This window comes from Electrophorus electricus, chromosome 14 (genome assembly GCF_013358815.1).
Source record: "Electrophorus electricus isolate fEleEle1 chromosome 14, fEleEle1.pri, whole genome shotgun sequence".
NCBI lineage: Eukaryota > Metazoa > Chordata > Actinopteri > Gymnotiformes > Gymnotidae > Electrophorus > Electrophorus electricus.
Window position 1 is genome coordinate 7,035,001 of NC_049548.1, and position 22,500 is coordinate 7,057,500.

Below are 22,500 nucleotides of genomic sequence, written 5' to 3' on the forward strand. Positions count from 1 at the left end.
CCATCTGCATGCTAGCACCCAAGGTATCTTTTTATATTTATGTTACTGGCTTTGCGTGTTTATGCGTTTAATGTGTCCTTTTTGCTGTCGGACCGATGGTGGCCACTGATGCCTTACCCCTAATCCCCAAATTGTATGACCATGAAAATAAACTGGGAGAGGGACTCTGGGCAAGCTCATGACTCCATCCGTCTGAAAGTGTAAGCCTCCAAGCTGCTTCCCTGTGCTACAGAGGGCCTGGTGGTGGCCATGGCTGGCATCTGTTGGCATAATGTTGCAAGGAGCCTCCAAGGCAAGAGTAACTGATCTCTCAAGCTCTTTTTCTCTTTTTTATGGGGGTAAATGGTGTCTGAGGGTAATTACCAGACGGCAAGGGGTCTGGTTAATTAGCCCTGGCTTGCTCTGTAATGAAGGATCAAGAGGAACAGTGCACTGAGGAGCTTGACCAGTCCTTGTTGATTTTCCACTTTGGGCTGGGTCTCCTCACCTGCTGGCTTTTAATGTCCTGCCACTTACAGGGGAGTAATGGACTGAGCTGTCACTTGTGCTGGTGGAAGCCCAAAACACTTTTGCTGGCCAGAGAGAAACTACATTTAAGTAAAGATTACTCTGGACCGCACTGTGCCAATGCCACAGGGATTCTTCCTGGATCACTTTATGAAGTTTATTTTGAGAGTTCTGTAACAACAGTCAGTTCATTACCTCCGTAAATGGGCCTGGTGTAAATTTGAGCCTAAACTGCACATGTTATTGGTAAATCTTAAAATATCTTCTATGTGGGGAGTTGCAAGCATTCCATGTACTTTCATGTGCATTCCATCTTCTGCCCTGCTCCTCTTCTTCCTTTGTGAGTTTCTCTTCCCTATTTCTAGCTGTCAGGGCAGCGGCACCATTCTGCATCTCCTTGTGCACGAGCTGGAACTTTGTGAGAGGCGGCAGACACTAATCGCCCCTCTCTCAGCGCTTTACGACAGGGAGCAGAAGAGGAAAAAAAACATGCTTTGCATGGTTCCCTTCCTTCACTTTCAAGCTTGAGCAAGCCACTGGAGGGGAGGCGTGTGTGAATGGCAGAAATAACAGCAACCGCGGGAGGAGGACTGAGCACAGATGATACAATCCCTCTTTTTGACATAAGCACTTCGGCCTACACACCCAGATCTCCCCAGCAGACAGTGATATGATGGCGTAAAATGAGATGTCTCATATGTAGAAGTGATCTGTTTTTCCTCTTCCCTCACCACATTTGTTCATTTATGTAAATGCTATAGGAATATAGGACAATGCTCCTAGAAGCAGACATTTATGGCCATGGTTTCAGCTAGTGTGTGGAGGCAAACAAGTTCATTCTTTTATTCAGGTATATTCTGTAATAAAGTGTTTGATCTTTTATTCGGGTATATGTTGTAATGTGTGCAGAACACAATGTTCTGCTCTGCAAAACACTGTGAATACTCCAGACAATTTGAACACTTACCCTGTCAAATGGAGTTCAAATTATTTAGACTGTATGCACAGTAGTTGGTGTATATAGAACTCCTTTTCTTATATAGAACTCTATTTTTCTGTGATGAAATGTATACCCATGATTTAGAAATACAGGTATTCTGCTGTACAGCAAGAGAAAGCTGAAGGTAATATACCTCAGATCATAGTGCTCGGTGCAAAGAGTCACTGGAATGAAGATGCTGGATTAATAAATTGTAGTATGTGTCCAAGGCTGTACATTTTTGTAAACAGTTGAATCAAAACATCTCCTAGACATGCATCTTAAATTATCTTAATAAATGTTTGTACAAATATACGCATGTATAAATTTTCTTCTTTTTAAACTTTTATTCCCCCCTTTTTATCCTTTGTAATTTGTTATACTCTCAAGATGCATGTGACCTAAATAATCAATAACTGTCTTACTACTTGCATACCAGTCTTGGCCTTACTGTGATCTCAGTTCATAGTCATGTATCTTCCACCAAAAATCTGGGACAGTTAAAAGTGAGGATTTGTTTTTCTTATAAATTATACTGCGACATTTTCTACTTTATTTGCATTGTTTTATATCCTCCAGAATCACCTTTTAAGGCTAATGATGTTACTAATTATGATGGAGCCTGCCTATCTTTGCGACAGCCTTTAAGTGCTTGTGACCCCCCACCACCTACCCCCCATGACCCCTCGCCTCCCGCGCAGGTCTTATTCACCTACTGCGCACGTGTTCAGCACTCCAAAATGAGGCTGTTCGCCTCAGTCAACGAAACAAAGATACTGTGTACAGGAACAGGGCAAATATTTCCCCGTCTGGCCATCTGCAGGCAGGCCCAGCTCAGCAGGAGTCCAGAAAATGAGGTCAGCTGGGCTTTTGATGCAAAGGAAGCTGCAGGCAGACGTGTTACCCCTGCAGCAGCGCCGGCAGCGCCGGGCAGAGAGAAGCGTTGCTAGCTCCGTCGCAGGGCATGGCACGCTTGCTGCGCCTTTTCTCAAGTAAAGCTATAATGAGCTTTCGAATGACTGCTACCAGTGTTTGACAGCACTTCCGTCTGGACGTTGGGCCTTCAGTTTTGCAGAAATGGATATATATATTTTTTAAAGCTGCCATTTTGCCCATGGATTTGGCATTTAATCTAACCTGTGTTTAAAACTTACGTTTTTGCATTGCTCTTGTGCCGTCAGGTAAAAGTATATGTTTTGGGTATATTTGAATGTGTAAGTATGAATGTGAGCTGGAAAAAAGAGGATGTGAGATGTAGTCGAGGTGCAGCAGAACTGCGCTCCCATTTTCTCCGTCCCCCACAGACAGCAGCTGTGCGTTTGTCCTGCTAATGGGAGTGCTCTCGTCGCACAGAGTGGAAGTGGAGAGCCATGGCAGGGAGCTTTCAGGCTCTTCCCTTGGGCCAGCCTGAGCGAGGCTCAGCTCCGAGCAGAGCAGGGTGCTGGGCCTACTGCCAGACCGCAGCGGCCCCCGGCTCTCCCTCTGTCCCCCTGACAACCACAGCCTTCACAGGGACCCTGTCAGACAGCAAAACGCTGACACGCTGGATGCCGTATGCATCCAGGCCTTTTTTTTTTTTTTTTGGTATGAAATACTCCTGGATATATTAGGCTTCCTACAACGGCTCCTCACAGCTGAGAATACAGCAGTTATTTTAAGTCAGGATATGTGAAAAATGAGCATTTATTGCAGTAGGTTAGTGGTTCTGCAGGCAACGTTGGGTATAATTATTTAATTATTTTTGTTCCTTTTCCTACGCCCTAAGCCTAAATAAGAAACATATCTATGTGCTATTTAATTTATATATATATATATATATATATATATATATATATATATATATAATAAAGATATAAAGATGTCTAAGTCTATATATATATATATATATATATATATATATATATATATATATATATATATAGACTTAGACATCTTTACATCTTTATTATTTAGGCTTAGGGAACAAGCAAAGAAACTAAAATAATTGCATAGGTTAGCTGATTATCATCATAATACTAAATGATTTTAATTAGTGCACTTTAAAAATGTAACTCTGTGGTCATTCCATCTGCACAGGCAGCAGGCTACAGGTTCCTCGCATTCTTGATGCTGGCCGCCTGTCGCATTCGATTTTCGGCACTGTGAAATATTTGTTCAACAAAGTGTGAAATGCTGCAACATCTGTTGTGCAATTAGATATTTAGGCTCAGCATGGGCCGGCAATGGCTGTCAGTCCCCACTCGCATTCCGCGCAGATACAGAGAGGAGCGTCGTTAATTGGCCGGCAGCTGCAGGCCACACATGTGGGTGGTGCAGGTAGCACAGATGATGTTTCCCTTGCTGATTACATATTGCTGCATGCCAGCCACACTGGTTTACTGGCTTTGTGTCACACCTCTGCTTAAGCTGCCCTTTCTTTTAAAGCAGTTCGTAGGTTTAAAGTGCTTGATTCATTTTTCTACTCACCCAGAGTCAGGTGGCTTCATTAGTGTGAAGTCTGAATATAGGTAAAAACCCATGCATAACGAGTGGAAGTCTGCGTCCGTGCCAGCGTCTTGTCGTTAGCTTTTCAGCAGTGCAACGTGGTAAAATGCACCCGCATCATTACTGCATGTACCTGCACAAGCTGCCCTCGGCCACAAAAGGGCTCGGTCACAAACGTCTACAAAGAACTTTACACACTCCCAAGTCTTTGGATAATGAGCAAAAATTAATGACATTTTCAAATGATCAAATTGAGATCAGTGTGAAGTTGTTAAATTTGGCAAATAACTAATCGCTCTATTCTTGTGCTGGTGTTAGGCTTTGTTTTTGAGAAGGCTGGCAAATCCGGAACTCTTCCCTTCATCACGCCAAGCTAAGCAGAAGGATGAACGGTATGGACCCATCAGTCTGTTTGGACGCAGATGTTACACTCTCCTTTTAAATGATTATAATTGTTCAGACTTCATTAACATGGTGCTAAAACTAGTTCCATCCCCCTGTCTGCTGTGTGCTCTTCAGTTTGATTGAACTGTCCTCGGTGAAGGTGTGAGGGTCTGCATGGCCAGCAGATTGTCTCCTAGCCCCTATCGTTGCACTACAGAGCAGGAAGACAGACAGGAAATGGATGATCTGGCTGAGTCTGCCCCACTGCCGGAACCCAGCCCCCGTAACGTGATTAATGGCACCTGGCTCTCTCCTCCTCTCGTTCTGTCTCTGTCAGGAGTCAAGTGGGCTGAACAATAATAAACAGTCCAGCTTGGATCTTGCTACACTGTATAGTGACTCCTCATGCATACACATGCACGTGCAAGCACACAACATGCTTGCATTAGGGTCCATTTTTATTCACATGGTAGTCGAAATAATCCTATAAATTTGTAGCACTCAGCTTTAATAAACTGTTGTAACTGTTATTGTTAAAGCTTGCCTGCTGTTTCTGAAGCGATTTTCTTTTCTTCTCGAGTGCTAGTAATCAGTCTAACTCCTATTGTCCAGAGCACCAATTTAAATCTGAAAGTCTTAGAAACACATACACACAGACACAAAGAAATATGCACACATATATACACACAGAGCAGGCTGAATTGGGAAGGGCAGAGACATGGCCTGGGACTTTATTCAGTACCCCGATCTCCCTCATTCCTCTCATGAGTCCCTCACTTCACAATGTCACATCCTGCTCCGCCTGGCACTCAGGACGTGCCACGGCCAATCAGCTCCAGCACTTGTGCAGGATCCCCTGGAACAGAATCGCCTCTCCTTCAAACACGTCTCAGTGTTCATCACCTCAGCCACCACCAGGCCCGAGCTTCACCTCTCTGACCCCCGAGGCAGGAGGAGAGCAGTCAAGTCCGGCCGCAGCTCCAGCTAGAGCATTGCGTTATCATTAGCTGGTAGACTATAGTTTGGTCCTGTGATAGAAGGATGCATTGCAGTTGTATTACACTTGTGCAATAGTCAAACAGAATCTAATGAGCAGGCTTCAAAATAACTATCCTGATGTAGTGAGTAAGTGGGCTTGAGTTAGTTACAATTAAACAGGACTTTGTTGCCTTGTGTAACAGTCTATAAATGGTCTGCCATGATTGTATAAGACACTTTAGGTCTCCCACACTGCCTGGGCATTGTGTGTATGATAATGGCCTGTTTGAAGGAATTGTCAGATTCATTGTGTCATGTTTGGTTTGGAGGAAGGGAAAGGAGAAAGACACTCTCCCACTCACGAGAGTCCACTTTATCTCAGTAATTGGCTCAGTAACGGGGGAAACACTGTTTTTGTGCTTGATAGCAGGGACAGAATCCACACAACACACACACCCACACACACACCCACCCACGCACACATGTGCATACACTCACACACACACACACACACACACATACACACAGCATTTCTAAGCTGAGGAAAAAAGAGGCCCGTAGGCGGTTTTCCTTAGCCCACCTCGTTACTGTTATGACTGAGCAGTCGGGGGAGGGAAGCAACTCTTCTTCATGACCTAATTGAGGCCTGTGTTCTGTTGCTCTCAGCAACTGACCAATCTGTGCAAACTTTTAACTGTTGGTAGAAATATGGCGTAGCCCATAGAAAGTGTGTTGAGTATTTTTTTTTTCTCCACCATCTGTATTGTTATTGTAAAGCCACCTTAAATTAAACATATTATTAGGATTATTTCTGCATTGTGGATCATGTATGTTGCATGTGAACATGTGGGAGCACCATGTGTTCATGTGGAGGACGTATGTCTCAATGCGAATGTGCTTGTCTGCCTGTGCCCATGCAGGTCCTGGTCACACGGAAGGAGAGTGTAATTGTGTTCCATAGTGTCGGATCTTGTCTGGTGCTTTTCCTTTGGGGGCTGAGCACGTGGTTGCACTGCGGAGGCGTCAGCTGAGCCCATATGCCAGGGAGTGGGTGGCGGCCTTACATAAACACGCCTCTGTTTTTCACGCCACCTTCAGTGCCCAGCGATAGCGCTGACAATGCGATGTGTGATTTCACGTTAAGGCCGATGCCACTGACCATTATGACCATTATGACCGTTATTACCTCATGTGAGCCATACGCATCAGTAATGAACACAGCTACAGAACAAAATACAGGGAAGATAACTAACTCTATGTTTATATCATACATGTAACAAAAGGCTGATGGCTTGAGAAATATAGTGACTTTTCTGGATGCTCGTGTGTGAATGCTCGGCAATTATGTTTGACTGAGGTTTGCGGATTATAGCTGTCAGCTATGGAATGGACAAAAAGCACTGACTCAATGGGATTAGTCCTACATCATGTAGAGACATCCACCCAAGTGGAACAAAAACCCCATTAACATCTCATGGAAACACTTTTAATTAGCCACATTTCATTCCATTGAAAGCTTTTACACATGCACAGGGGGTTGTCTGTAGATCTCTACTAGAATATGATCATTTAGGTTTAAAAGTAGCTGGAAAATACTGCTATCTGGTTTATCAGTAATGCCTGCTTTCAGGACCTTTCTTTACAGAGTCCTTTAAAGGTGATATTTGGTATAACGCAAAAACGAGCCCTCTTTTCAGAATGTTTCTTTAAAGATTCCTGTAATTTCCATTTATTATAAGCAAATTGGAGCTTGCACACTGCAAAATGTGAGAATACATATAACTCAAACCTGCTTATCATGGGTAGTCTGTTCCTTTGTCCTTTTTTGTGTATTTGTGTGCTTTGTCAGGCAGTCTATTTGTGTGTTTCTCCATGCTTCTGATTTTGAAATCCCTGATCGTTTTTGTGCCCCTGTCCCCTTAGGCATGTTGAGGTGACTAAGCTGTCTAAGGTGTTGAGGGTTATTGTGATCGGGAGCTGCAGCAGCGGGTGGACGCAGCAGGGCCAAGTGCAGCTAACTCCCCCTCAAAACCATTCCCTGACCCTTTTGTCTGTCCGTGTCTCCAGCCAGGTACCACCGATAAGAGTTCCTACGAGTCACATGTTCTTTTTTCTGTACTTTACCATACTGCGATAAAGGCTGGCTTCTAGTTTTGGGTTATATGAGGACAGCAGTACATGGAGCTGTAGCTCTAACAATCAAAGCCCTTTGAGAAGCTGAGGGAATGAAATGTTCACCGTGGTCTCACTTCACTGGTTTGCGGCAGCAGCCTGGGTTTGGAGTGAGCGCGGGTGAAGTTGGGGGAGGGGGTCAAAGTGTCCTATGGCTGCAGGATTCGCTTGGGAGCATGTCAATCTGTGGCAGTGGGCAGTGGCATGGAACTGATTGCCCTCCTAAAACAGAAAAAAAAAAAGATTCCTACACGCATTCTCACACCCTAACAATTACAGCTTCTCCACAGTGCTCCCTGGGCTCTTCTCAGAGCCTGCGGTCATGCCGGGATGGCTGTGCTGTAGTGCACTGGTCACATCCCCACAGCAGCGAGACTGCTGCGGACACGTGAGTCGCCAGAGGAACATGGATAGATTCCCTCCTCCACAGTCCCCTCCGGCAGCTCTCAGCCGTCCTCCGCCGCTGTTGTCAGGCAACTGTCATGGAACGAGCAACGGCTCGAGAAAAGGCATGTGCGTAACCCCTGCATTCATTTTCCGAGCGAATTGTGTCTCCCAGCATGTTGTCAAATTCCCAAAAGCAAAATATCAGCACATATCAGACTAGCATTACTGGAAGAGCCAAATATTGTTTCAGTTTGTTATCACCTGTGAGTATTGGCTAGAAAGAATGTCAATTTTCTACACCAATTTATCCCACATCGCTTCATGGATGATTGTTCTGCTTTCCTGTAGATACATACTCTTTGCCACACAGATGCACACACACACACACACACACACACACACACCCCACACACAACAACAGATGGTTTGTTTTTATAGGATTCTTTGGCAGGTACTTCTAAATGAGTGAGGCACTATTTATAGAACACTATCATTATGGTTGTCCTGAACATGTATGTCTCTTTTTATCATGCAAATGTTGGTGCACAATTTATCACAAAGTAATTGCATGTTGCATTTCAGTCTGACTGTGCTCATTTGTCTGTGTTAAATCATCAACTAGTGCACATTTTAAATAATTTCATTTCATAAAGAACTAAACTAGCTTTCTTTTGTAATTTTGTTATTGTGACTCAGTGTCTGTTTGAAATTTAAAAAATAATTTTTAAAATCCTTTTTTATGAGTTGAAGGAATTAATTCTACCTACAAAACCAGAATGTTTATCTAATTTTGAATCCTTTGAATTGCAAGCTAAGATTCTTAACCAATCATACGGTGAAACTTTTTGTTTTGCTAAGAAAATGAAGAATTAGGAATTAAGTTTGCAAAGAATTAAGAGATGCATTTTTCCTTAGGATGAGTAGTTTGTCAAAGGAGTGAATACACAGTAGCATGTTATTGTGAAATGTCTGGAGTTAAAGAAGTCATTAGTTAAGTATTACCAATGCTTCAGGGGAACCTATGTTAAGCGTGCTCTGATCCTTATCAGTAACAGCATACTTTACATTTATCAGCTAAAGTCATTAGCCAACAAAATAATTTAGCTCTGTCGAGCTTAGAGCCCAGTGCATTGGTCTTTAAATATGCCAGTGGAAGAGCTTCTCTCCCTGTGCTCTTTGCAGTACTGTACTGTAAGTTTGGACTCTGCTGAGGTGCCTATCTTTTGTGTACAACCTGGGGCTGAAATGCTTGACGGTTCGTTAAAGAAGCCTGAGAACGTCTGTCCTTATTTTTGGATGGCATGTTGGAGGAGAGGGATTGCGCAACCTGCCAGGAAGCAGGGAGGGCTGGACACAGAGAGCCAAAGTGGAGCTTTTCTCAGTGCTGGCATTGTGTTTCCAGGGGCTTCAAAGCTGTCCGCCCCAGAGCTGCTGGCTCCTGAAGCACTTTGGAGAATGGTTACCTTGATCAGGCGATTGAAGAGACAGATTTGTGACAAGCAAACACTGTTTATAGTTGGGGAGCTGTGTTTGCTCAAGAGAGAAGTTTTCAGTTAACTTCAGTTAATTTTAGTTGCTACAACATGGTTGATGTAAATCTACTGTCTTGTCCAACTCCATATGTTTTATTTATATGAGTGTATTCTTCATTGTGAAAAGAAACATTTGTGTGAAGATACATTTTTTTCTATTTTGTTTTCTGGCAATTTGATGTAGTTCAGGGGTAATAAATAACATTTTTGTGTCGTTTCATAGATTTAGTAGTAGATTAAACCTTCTTATATGACACTACATGAGGGCAAACCTGTGTGAGCCTTTATTGTTGTGCTGAGGTTAGAGAGGACCGTCACCTTCCAATACAGAATGGCGACAGAGTCAGAGTTTAGAACTAGGTGCATGCAGGTAGCATGGGGTGAAATGAATGGTTTATTGGAATAGAGATCACCCTTTTCTGCTCCCTGAGGCTGGCACACTGTTTTTCTCTGTCAGCATTATCTGTAACCTAAAGGAAAGAGAGAGAAAGAGAGAGAGAGAGAGAGAGAGAGAGAGAGAGAGAGAGAGAGAGAGAAAGAAGAGAAGAGACGAGGTTATTTGTGGAGCTTGTCTTTCTTTTTTTTCTGTGTGGTAGCTGGGAAGGGACATGGCTGGACGATGATGATAATCAGGGAGATCCATTGTTGCTAGCAGATAGAACATGATAACTTTTAATGGCCTTTAGAGGACCTAGATAGCTTCTTTCATTCAGAGCCAGCAAGAGCCTGACCTTGTGAATGCTTCCTGCTTCTGGAAATTATGAAAGGTGAACTGAAAAAGATTTGCTCAGACACCCTGCTGTTGAGTTATTATAATACATGTATTGCTTCTAACATGCTTTGATGTGACTTCTCTGATGCTGTTTCATAACTTGGTTGGTGTCTTTTGTGTTCATGTTTCCTTTAGAGTCTTATTCAGTCAAGACGAAATGCTGCCAGCTGAGTACTAGCATCAGGAACAGTGGAGAGCAACCAGTGTATTGCCACAACAGAAGCAACTTCTCTCATCTGGTAGGCATCTGTTAAAAGAAATAAATCATCCCCTTCTTTCTTGGGTAGGAAGCAGTAGCTATCATTTGGTTCTGTTAAATTAGAAAGTTCTGAATGTTTGCAGACTGATTTACAGCCACCAATAAAATCACTGGAAGTGGAGGGAGATTATAGTAGGAATTCTAGTGAGAAGTTATTAAAAAGAATTATGTAATTAATAGGAGCTGAAGAGTAAGGAATATATGACTGCCTAGCATTCAGGTTTATTTCTGCATAAATGCACAATGGGGAATCTTTGGGAAGCAGAACGTGGCTACAAGCAGCAGGGGGTCCTGAGGACTACTCAGGGCTGGATGACTGATTTGGGTTTCAAATGGGAAGAGAAGCTCCAGCTTTTGGGAGCCTCTTGGAATAATTTCAAGAGCTCCCCAAATCCCAGAGCTATAACGAAAGTATTCTTGGAATTGGTTACAATTCATATTTCCACCTTCCACTTCTAAATGTGTGTCCCATTTAAGGAAAATACTGGGCCTAAGCTCCACTTGCTCTCGTCACCCAGGGAATGAATGAGCTCCACTCGAAGGGTACTCGCCGGAGAGAGGATTTGGTGGGTCTCTCAGAGGAGGAGGAGTGTGTGTGTGTCTGTGTGTGTGTGTGAGAGGACGAAGGCATCTATAAGCACACTCAAGTCACTGAGGCAGGCCAGTACCACACTGAGTCAAGTACACACATGGCTAAACACGCACAGGCCTAGTGAAGTGACACATCATTTTGACAAATCTATTTTACATTCTTACCTGATCCTTCCTAGAAATGCAATAGGCTGGCTTTGGAAGGCTGTTGGGAGGCTGTTTCTGCATACATTTGGAGAGGAGGAGGATTGGAGATAGTAGTGGCAAAATAACTTTGTTGGAACGCAGTAGATGAAGGCTGGAGTTGGTCGAGAAGGAGCAGATGATGTTGGTGGCAGGAGTTTGATGTTTCAACAGGAGACAGACTGGGACAAGGTCATTAGGATTCTGATGGAGTGATGGCATCTGCTGGTACTGAGCCATGCTTGGCTGCTTGGCGCTGTAGGGCAGCACAGTGGCCATTAAGGCAGCTGGGTTTGGGGGTCAGGTCCCATGGAGGGCACTGCCACCCCCCCGCCAAGGTGCATTCGCCAGGCTGCACTCCAATGAGTTCCCTGGGCAGGCGGTCTATGGGGGGACAGCGGGCTGGAAGACCAGGACAAATTGGCACAGGGAAGCTCATTTCCCAAGCCCAGCATGAGGGACAGCATAGCAACTCAATGAAAGGGGAAAAAAACACACAAAAGCAAAGCCTCCCAAGGGCACCAGAGTATGAGTGATGATCTGGGAGAGAGGTCAGTCGTTTGGACTCCACACTCAATGGGTGCCATGGTGGTCTCCCACCACCAGCTGTTTCATAAAGGAAAGCCCAGTCCTGCAGGCCTAAGCACTCTTGTGTCAAAGTAGACATTTTAATATGGATGCATATCAGCATTAAAACAAACATGAGCATAAAAGACACTTATATATACCTGTTAAATATGTTTATTTTTATTTATGTTTATGTATAGCTGATAATTGGAATCATCATTGCTGATATCATCCTGTAGCTGGTGTTGTATAACAATGATTCAAAAGGACGTCTTGAATTTACTTTCATAGTTTGAAACTGAATGATAAAGCTGAGGAAATTATTAACACTTCATGGGAATTATTCTCATGGCAAATTATTATCCAGTAATACATAACAAATGCCTGTAGGTGGATGTGCATGGCTGAGATTAGAGCATTTGCTGATATTTTTTATTGTTTTCTGTTTCTGCATTGCTGTTTCATTCACAAGTGCATGTCCAGTGAATCTTGAATAATTAGGGGATTTTATCTTCCACTGAAGACTGATGATGTGAAAAAACCCTGAAGCAAGATTGCTGCAGTCTAGAGAAAAGCAGTGTTCTGCATACTTTCTGCGTCCTCAGTTGGTCAGTTTTGTCTTCTGTTTTGATTCAGTGGATGTCAAGTTTTTTAAGGTTTTTTTTTTTGTTACAGTAAAGTTTTCTGATGCTAAGGATGACAAATGCTGAAAGCTATAATTAGTTGAACAAATTTGTTTTACATACTTCCTGGACTCCCAACTTTTTCATTAAGTGACCTTGAGCACACCATTCAGTTAGAATAATAGAAAAACAGCTTCTGTGTGCAAAACTCTGTTGTTTTGGTTTGACAACGTATTGCAAATGAACCTTTTCTCTTCCCTATAATTTCATAGGGTAATGACTAAGGTCACAAGGTGCATGAACAGTAAAAAACTGCTTACTAGACATCCATTCTTTTATGGATGCCTGTTCCACATGTGTGAGCAGCACCGTGGATTATTCTCGCTAGGTCCATGCTTGCTTGCATGTGATTTAGGGAGACAGCGGGTGTGTGAAATGTGTATTTCCCCCACACACCCTTGCCAAAAGATGACACATGTCCTCTATACATCAGCATTGGGGGATACAGCAGATGACACCTATTCATCTCCCCCAGACCTGTTGGCATGTTTTTAAAGGCCGTTAAAATGACATCCATCAGAACAGGGGAAATTCAGCATACAGCAACCACTGTGGTAGTAGCAGACCTGAAACTGGCCATCTATGTGAGCGGCCATCCATTCCCAAACCAAGTCACCATTCACCGGCAAGATTTGACTGCAGTCACACATCACGCTGCCTTTACAAAGTGGTAATAAAGTAAACAAATTGTGCAGATGCACCATATTTCTGATTGTTGTTGTCGCCACATCGTCCAGAGAAAATCCACTAGATGACAAGTTGGTTAAGCAGAAGCAGATTTATTTTTGAATGCACTCATTTTGGTAATAGATTTTTTAAAAATTGTTTTTCTGAAGGACAATAATGCTATCAGTCTGTTTTTTTCTCAGGCGTGACACATTTGATAAGTGGCAAGTGAGGTATACATCTCATCTCGGCTCTTATGAAGAGTCTACACCTATGCAGATAGTGAGTCTGTATTACCACAGAAGGAATACCTTTTTAATCCACTTGGTTGCTCAAATGGTTGCTGACTTTTTAAAACTGTTTCCTTAATTGAGTCAACCTAAGGTACAAGTCATTGTGTTTTTTTCTATTTTTCAGATATTTCATCTATAACCATTTGTTTGTTCAATGTGCCATCTAGTGCACAAAGACTCTGACTCACCTCATAAGGGAATATTTCTGTTTTCTCACAGAAGACTCTGTACTGGTTGTGAAAGATCATGGAGGAGGGTACACTACAGTACACACAGTTTGCTTGTAATCCCTGAATGCCCACAATACTGCTTTCAAAACTAGAAGCATGTTTATGATTAAAGTATTGGCATTTCTGACAAATCCAGTAAAGAGGCACCAGAGGTGATTCTGTGTTTAATATGTGGTGGGCTGAATTAATTTATTGTGACATATGAAAGTGTCCTACTGTCTCTTCCCTAACCTTATTCAACCGCATTACAGTAGAGCATTGTGCAGACGTGCTGATACGCGGATCTTGTTCTCACTACCGGCGTCCAGGTCAGCGGCTGTCTGTGGCTAAGCCCTTCTTGTTGAGGCCTTGTTCACGCATTAGTGGCAATTAAATGCGGCGCATGCTTCCAGATGTGTGGCTAAGCATGGCGCACAGAATTGGCTGCGACTGGCTGGCACTTTTGTGACCCGACTCCTTGTCAACACCCTGCCAAGTAGATCCTGCATATTCCTCCACAGAAACTTATACACAGATCAGATATACTGCATGTGTGTGAACGCGAACACACACATACACACACACACACACACACACACACACACACACACACACACACACACACACATTCCCATGAAGACCAGGCATGCTCAATGTGGCTCGCAGACACAGCCTGTTCCCCTGGCAGCCCAACCTGCTGACGCCGCTGCTTGCCTCATGGATGGAGGTGATTGTGTTAGCATGGTCATGTCGTGGAGCTGGCACCCATCCCCGACAGTTGTCCTCAGAGAGGGGTCATGGACTAGAGGAGAGGGTACAATGGCTCCACCCACACTTTTTAATCTTTTTCTTTATATGAGCATTCAGAACTAAAACCACATATTTTACTCTGAATCTGCTTTGCTATCAAGTTTTATGTGGGTAGCATGACGTTATTGTGAAACATTGGTGTTGCTTTGCTACATGTATGGTACATAGTTCTCAATAAACGAACGGACTCAATAGATGATCACAGGAAGGGAACAGTGTCCATTCCACGCCCATTCTTTATCCGCCTTAATTGCGTTCCAAAACTTGAAGCCTCCCAGATGTAGTCTAATAGGGATCTGTAGTGCACAGCTAGCTGCTCAGCACCCTCAGCCCAAATCCTCATTAGAAAAAGTGAAGCCACAGCATTTGGCGCTTATGCAGTAAGTTGTAAACATATTAAAAATTAAATTGCACCTACAGGCTTTGAAGATGCATTTTTAATTTGCAATCTCTCAGTTTTATTCAGGATTACTCTTTCATGATGAGACAAACTGAATTTATAAGGTAAAATTATAGTTTGTAATTGTTGGTATAATTTGCTGAGTGCTGTATGTAGTGCCACACACATTTTATCCTTTTATTTGGAATTTGTGGAAAAGATAGAATCTCCCTTTTAATTTATGTGGAAGTGCATGGAAAAAGACTTCCCAACACAAACATATAAAACGAATTGTGGTTTGCATTGTGTAAGTTTAGTATTTCAGTTGATTAGGCTGAAAGGTTTTTTGGTCTCCAAATTTATACTTTTGATGAATTTGACTCTGTCTGATTATCTCATGTAGCTGTGCAGTGAGTTTGTTTCATTTTCTTAGGGGGAATTTGATTGGGAGCAATTAAACAATTGGAAGTTTATTAAGTCCCTGTTGTGTGTTTTGGGATCCTGTCATTGCATGGCACTTAACAGATGTTCTGACTAGAGTGTTGTTTGCCATCCTCATACAACCATTTTTATGCTCTTTTTAGTGCTACAGAGCTCATGTTTACGAGTGCAAATGTTTATGGTCGCAATTTTTGTGCGAGTCTTCCAACGAAACGTGCAGTATAAGGACTACCGATCTCACTCTTCCACACAGCAGAGAGTCATTTAAGTGGGCACAGATGTGCCTTTGGCAGGAGCCAGACTCAACGAACAGGCTTGGAGAAAACTGCCTGCTTCCATTTCAGTTAAACTGAACATGAGGCACATCGATAACTAATGCTAGGCATGCACGCGGATACCGTTGACATAAATTTATGAAGTGTGAGAAACCGTACGTCTTTATGATGTTGCAAAATACACATGGTTGCAAGAAATGCATGTCGCGTGGTTATCTATAGAAGATTTGTCAGGGTAGGGCTGTGTGGGTAGATTATTGACACCCACACACTTCCATCCTGCCCCTTTCCCTCAATTGGCAGCCCCATCCCCTGGGGCTGGTGCCATATGGGCGGCTGTGAGCAGGCAGCAGGAGCCAGGGAGCAGACGCCGGCCGCAGTACTCCGCCTTGGCACAGGTGGCGCCGTGGCACCAGCTTAGGCTGTCGCATCCAAGCAAGTGCTGCTTAGTCAGCCCACTTTCTCCCCTGAGGAGTCCAGGGCCCTCACGCTGTGCTCGGGCTGCCAGTGCCAGCCCACACCCACCCGTGAAAACCTACCCGACAAGCAGGCGGAAAAGCCTGAGTGGCGAGAGCTCAGCGCAGGCGTCTGCGCAGAGCCGCCTCGTGCTCCTCGTGCTCCTCCGTTGATCAGCAGGGGACAAAGTGGCTGTTGGCCATATCAAAACCTGCCCTCAGTCATCTGTTCTGACCTGGTCCCTGGCCCCAGGTTTAGGACCATCAAGAGGGAGAAAGTGAAGAGGCGTTTGTAGAGCCACACCGTGACCATGAGTCCAGCCAAGTTAGGTCCAGCATGGCAGTGATATTTTGTCCCTGGCGGCTGTCTTTTTTGGATCGCTGTATTGTCTTCATCTGTCGAGCCTCACCTTGGCCCTTTACGGCGTGCTTGGCAGCGTAGTGGGAGTGGTCAGATGCCGTTACACAAAAAGACACATGGTATTGGTAAGGGAGAATGCTACCTTGCAGTCCAGCTCATGGTCTGCACATTAACAAGGGGAGCGCTTTGCCAGTTTAGCCTCCCCTCCCCTCGCCTCGCCCCTCCACCCTCCCATCTGCACTCCTGCTACCGCTCTGGGGAAGATTTAGACATCACTTTTTATGCCCCCCCCCCCCCCCCCCCCCCCCCCACCTTCCTCAGACACCCCTGCTTATGAACCCTGCATACAAATGCATGGAGGTGTTGTCCTGATTGATGGCAATTAGCATTTGGTAATGATAACAGATGTTTGCGGTGCCAGGAGCCTGATACCTGCCGCCCACTCTGCCATCTGCCATGGGCATCGGGGGCCTGGCACAGAGGCCGGCTGGCACGGAATATCAGGGAGGGGAGGGAGGGAGGAAAGAAGGAGGGGTGCTACATCGTAGTCCTCCCCCTCTATTTGACATGAGGAGCTGTGGCTCGCGGCAGGGAGTTTCCTGTGCACGCCGCGTCCCCCGAAGCCGGATGTGTTTGGACAGGACATGCATGCTTCGGGGGAATGTTTCTTTATGACGTGTCTCCTGAGATTCAGGTCAAAGGTGTGAATGATGGCGTTTTTAGATACGTGTGAGACTTACTTCATCTTTTGGAACTGCACAATACTGCAGATGTATTTGTGAATTTGGCAGCCGGATTAGGAAGTGACAGTATGTGCAGGGTGAACTGTTCAGATTATTCAGTATCCTCTGTTTGGTGTAGGCAGATTGTTAAGCAATAAATGTTAGCTCAGTCTAAATTGGTAAGTATTTAATTTTTTAGCAATTTTTCTATAAAACTATGTACATTGTACAATCCATACATAACTTGACAGTGATACAATTTTTGCTGTTTTGGCTTTGTACTTTAGCATGCTAGATTTGAACTGAAATAATGACTACATATTATTGATATTGAGCTGTTTTGAACTATAGCCTAATTTATCAGAGTTAACTAGCATAATAATCTATGAATGTCCTGTGAATTTGATTTAAAATTGTAACCAAACCAACTAAAATAAAAAAGACCATTGAAGTATCTTCCGAGGCAAAGCTAAACAAAACAGAAACTAATTAAAGATGACTTTGCTTCTTGCCACTTTGTCTTTACTGTTTTGATAGTTGCATTGCATTGTGGGATTTCCTTATTTATTAAGTATACATGTGCTGATGTATAAATAAGAGACTAAAATAAGAGCTCTTATTATGCAGTAGGTATTAGCCTTTGTGTCAGGGATATGCATTTAATAACCTAAAATACTGCCTAGACAGCTCAATGACTATTAGGGTGAACAGAAGTAAAGCTATTAAGTGCAGGATGTCATCTTTACTTTGAGGACATTTACATCTGTTTTGGATAAATTACAGCCCCTTTTAACAGAGTTAATGCAGTTCTTGTTCATCATTCTTTCAATCTTGATACACAGTGTTGCTTACGTCATAAAAAGCACAGCCTCTAAATCTTTAGGAGTTCTTGTAGACATACAACTGTAGTGAAGCGAGTGTTATAACAAACCACAAAAACTTGATATATATATATATATATATATATATATATATATATATATATATATATATATATATATATATATATATAATATCTTATCTCTGATAACAACCACCCATTGATGCTTTCATTAGTTTTATTTGCTTGATGTATGAGCAGGGAGCTTTGAAAGAGGAGTCGTGCTCCTTCGGCGAGGGTGCAGGCGTGGGTGAGTGCTGAGAATGCAGACTTTTGGAGAAATGGAACTAAAGTTAGCATCACCTCCCATCACCTGGCCTCACAGGACCCAGAAGAAAACGAAGGAAAGGAGCCCTCAGTGTAGACTTTGATTGGGCTTTTTTCTTTTTGCTTTATGTCAGCTGATTTTATTTCCTCTCCCTGACAAAGCATTAATTTTGAATGCTGCTGTCAGTGCTCCCCCGATCCCACCTCGTCAGTGAGCGCTCTCTTCCTCGCCAAACCGATCTCACAGTTCTCTAATATCATGATCAAGTCTGCTTGAGATGAGCTATATTCAGATGTGCAGAAAGCCATGAAGAGTCTAAATCAAGCAAGGCTTCTCCCCCACGTGTTGCCTCAGATCAGGCCATGGTAATTATTCCTGCGGACAAAAATGACTGACGTGAGTGCACTGACCTTAGAGCCTGATTACTGAAAGAGTTTAGGCTTATTGGATGATGTATTATGACCAATAAGTGATCACTTTATATTTGTTGCTGTTCCGGTTTCACACTTGAAATGATTTCTCTTTCCTGTAAAATGCTCTGAAAATGTGGCGAGGATATTGTATCCATGCACTATTTGAGGCACTTCAACTTACATGATAAGCACTGCTGTGCCAAATGTGCTGTATTTATTTTTTTTCCCCACTTTTAATCACATTTCTAGACTAGAACGTGTTTACACATTCGATCTTATGCCTTGTCTTCCAATCATCCACTAGGTGATGTGAAGTGTGTGAGCATTTGTCTGTGCTGCAGGACAGCAGGGCATGGTGTGTGTGGTCAGGCTACACTCTTCTGCATGCTGCCCTCTTGGCTGGAACCCCTGCTGTCTGTCACATTTACTCAAGAGAGAAGCATGTCGTGCGTATCTGGTCCTCTCCCGGAAAAGCTGAAATGTCTAACGTTCTCACTTTCTCTCTTGCTACTGATTGAGATTTTCACTGTTTAAAATCAATACTCTAATCTATAGCCCACTCCCCCTCAATAAGTCTATCCCTGTTCTCACAGAGCATAGGTAAGGTGACCCCTATGAGCCACTGGTATTAATAACTGTAGCTGACACATGAAATATATGGACTGTAGTCAGTTTTAGTTTTTATGATGAACATGTGGTGTTGGCGCTTTAAGCAGTAAATGCACATATAGCTGTGCAGTGATGTCATGACAAATTCCTGAAAGACTTTTTAATGTTATTTGCAAAGTTTGCAAAGTCAGAAACAGTTGGCTTTTCATACACCAGAAATGCAGAAATTAATTCAAAGTATTGAGGGTGACTTTGTTTTTTAAAGTTAATTGATATTTTTCTGCATGGAAAGTAAACCAACACCATACACATTCTTGAAAAAAAGAATTATTTAGCTGTCAGTCAAAATGTAATTAAAGTGCATTATTCTTTCAAAAAAAAAAAATCATAATCTTGAGCTGAGACATACAAATAAGGTTTAAAAGGATGATTTATTGTACTAATATGACGCAGATGAAATGAGTGTGCTGGCACCACAGCTAAGTGGATGAAGCCTATGCTTTACCACACTTAATATGTGGTTGGATACTGCACAGAGTTGGTGTAAATATTGACATGGGGAAATTGAGTCCACATAGAAGAGAGTACATGTCACGACCTTGGATGGCTGTATCTCTCCTGAACCATATCTGCCATAAATGTCACCACTTTGTGGGAGCTGTATCAGTTTTTTGCAGAAGTTTGAGAGATCTTTGCAAAACAGTCCAGTTCCCTGTGCTAAAGGCAGGCCTTGAACTCATCAGAGGTGCCTGCAGAAATCACTAAAGGAAGATGATCTGTAGCGTCTGTGTAGCATAAGCGCATTTTTGGTAGACTTTACAAACAGGCATGACTTGGGGAACAGGTCTCTGAGGTACTTGTAGGATCAGGTTACAGATGACTGCCATCTCTAATCTAGGAATTACAGTGGACTGACACGATACATCTTGAGCCTCAGTGGAACATGCGGTGGCTAATTTAATCTTGTAACATGAAGATTATTTTTGATTGGAATGGAGTTTGATCTGTTTGTCTCTTTAATTTGGCTCTAACCAGCTGAAATTTTCACAGTATTTAATAAAAGCTGCACTCGATTCATGGCCGGGTGACAATCTTTTATTTACTCGGTGTGGATAAAACCATTAATTCATGGTAATTAATGAGTAAGGTGTGGAGGGCGCAGGTAGCGCCACATCCTCTGGGAGGTTTGGGCGAACAGACTCATTCATCTCGATTAGATACACTTAGCTTCTGCCTCCCTAATGCCACTTTTCCATATTAATATCACCTAGCAGTTCTGCGCTAACATGGTCTCCTCCAATCACAACTCCTCAACCAGAACCATGGTGTCAAAGAATCAGACATCCTATACACCTTTATAACTAGCTGTCTGCCTCATATGGTTTCTCTCATAATGCAGTATGCAGAAGCTTGTGCATTCTGTTGGCCCTTCCCCTATTTATTTATTTATATTTATTTATTGTTATTTATTTATTTTTTAGTAGTGGCAAAACTTTTGGTGGGTTTTGAGGTGATAGGCTACCCCACAGAGGCACGTCGTGGATTGAGTTAGTGGCATCTCAGTGACTTAATGTAGGATGTGTGTGAGGAAGAAGTGGATGTTTTTCACAGAGGGCCCACTGGTAAGTACATGGAGATTTCAACCACACATTTCTTTCACTTCTGTCACTACTTTCCTATCAGCCCTAAAGAATAGCTACAGTACTGAGAAGACTAATTTGACAAGACATGCGAATTAACACCTTTCAAGGCATCTGCCACATATCCCTACCTAAGCGCGGATGGGAATAAAGTCAGATCTTCGAGGCCTCGTTTTCAGTCATTGCATGAATGTTAATTTCCCAAATCTGGTGCCATCCAGGAATTAGAATGTCTTGAGGAAAGCATAATGAAGCTCCATATAACAAATCTATGCTACAACAGGGGCCATGTCCTCTGAAAGTTGAGTTTTAGGCTCTGCTAAAATGATAATTTTCAAAAGCATGCATGACTTAACTTTGCCGTTGCTTTTATGATCTTATTCAAATGTCAGTCTTGGTTTCTCTGAACATTGTGAAAACTTTTGATAGATTCACCCTGGTAGTCAGGCTGAAGGCGATCACAGAAGAGAAGTTACCTCCACACACTATAATCAGAGCTGCTGCAACACTGACAGATGACCAATCAGATGTAATATATAGCATGCATGGAGAACTGCTCTGTCAGGAGAATCAGCTAGCGGTGTATTAAAATGCAAGATGGATCTAAAATTGGCTCGGGCCCTTGCTTGCAGTTAAGGGCCTCTATCTGGATTCTATACAGGTCCAGGGACCAATCTTCAGGCTTGATTTATCTGATGTTTTCTAAACAGTTGACAGTGGGAAACAAATTCATCTGGGCATTAAAATACACCGCCGGGCTTCTAGCAGGTTCCGGGAAGAGACCCTAGCTGTTTCCATGCCACGAGGCTACCATTAGCTTTATTAGAAATCCAATCACAACTTTCTCTTGCAAAAACCTGGACATAAGCCACTGTTGCTGAGAATGTGCTGCTGTTTTATCACATCCTTTATGCCAGAATTTGCATCTTGTGGAAATGCTTTGAGGTAAAATGTATTGATGCAAGATCGGTGTGTTGCACTCTTAAGAAGAGAGAACACATTACATTGTGCCAGTCTGCAGTCTCTAGCTGCTAAACATTCAGCCTTCTATGTTGTAACTTTAACACAGAAATGATAATGCTTACAGAAAATAATACATATCAGTTGAAGATCAGAGATGCTTCAGACATTGAAAAAACATTGTGATAGAGATAGACAGTTAGGTATTGTGTTGTCATGGCCTTGATCCCTATTGCAGTAAGGTGTCATTAGCTGAAATCTCATTAGAGAGCTTCATGCTATTTATCAGAATTCCATTTTTACTATGGCTATGCCATTAATTAATGCAACATGTGTCAACTTTTCATTTCATGCAGTTAGTAGCTGTAAACGCCTGCGTTTTCACACACCTGAAGTACATTTGGCTGTACTGTAGTTCATTCTCTCTGAAATGTTGCTATTTTTGTTAGATTGTGTCGGATTTTGCCTAATGCCTAAAAGGAAAGCATGGTGTCTGTCTGGAGCAGAGGAAGTTCTTTTTAATATGAAACCTAATCCAGAAATATCTTGGCAGCACACCCTGGCTGGTCTTTAATGTTTGCTTCAAATCCATGCCGATAGTGCATTAAAGCTCTTGTAGGAATGGCATCTCTCTGTGCTGT

At 42.9% G+C, this 22,500-nt stretch overlaps 1 protein-coding gene across 5 annotated transcripts in view; it reads left to right on the forward strand.

Annotated features, from left to right (window-relative positions):
• Positions 1–22,500, forward strand: part of rbfox3a (RNA binding fox-1 homolog 3a) — a 292,617-nt gene that overhangs the window by 36,733 nt on the left and 233,384 nt on the right. For 4 of the 5 annotated variants that reach the window (XM_035533352.1, XM_035533347.1, XM_035533351.1 and 1 more), the window contains exon 2: positions 10,331–10,434. The exons of the other annotated variant lie outside the window; for it this stretch is intronic. The gene's annotated coding sequence lies outside the window, so the exon portion shown is untranslated. The remainder of the gene's footprint in view (positions 1–10,330; positions 10,435–22,500) is intronic. 5 annotated transcript variants of the gene reach the window in all.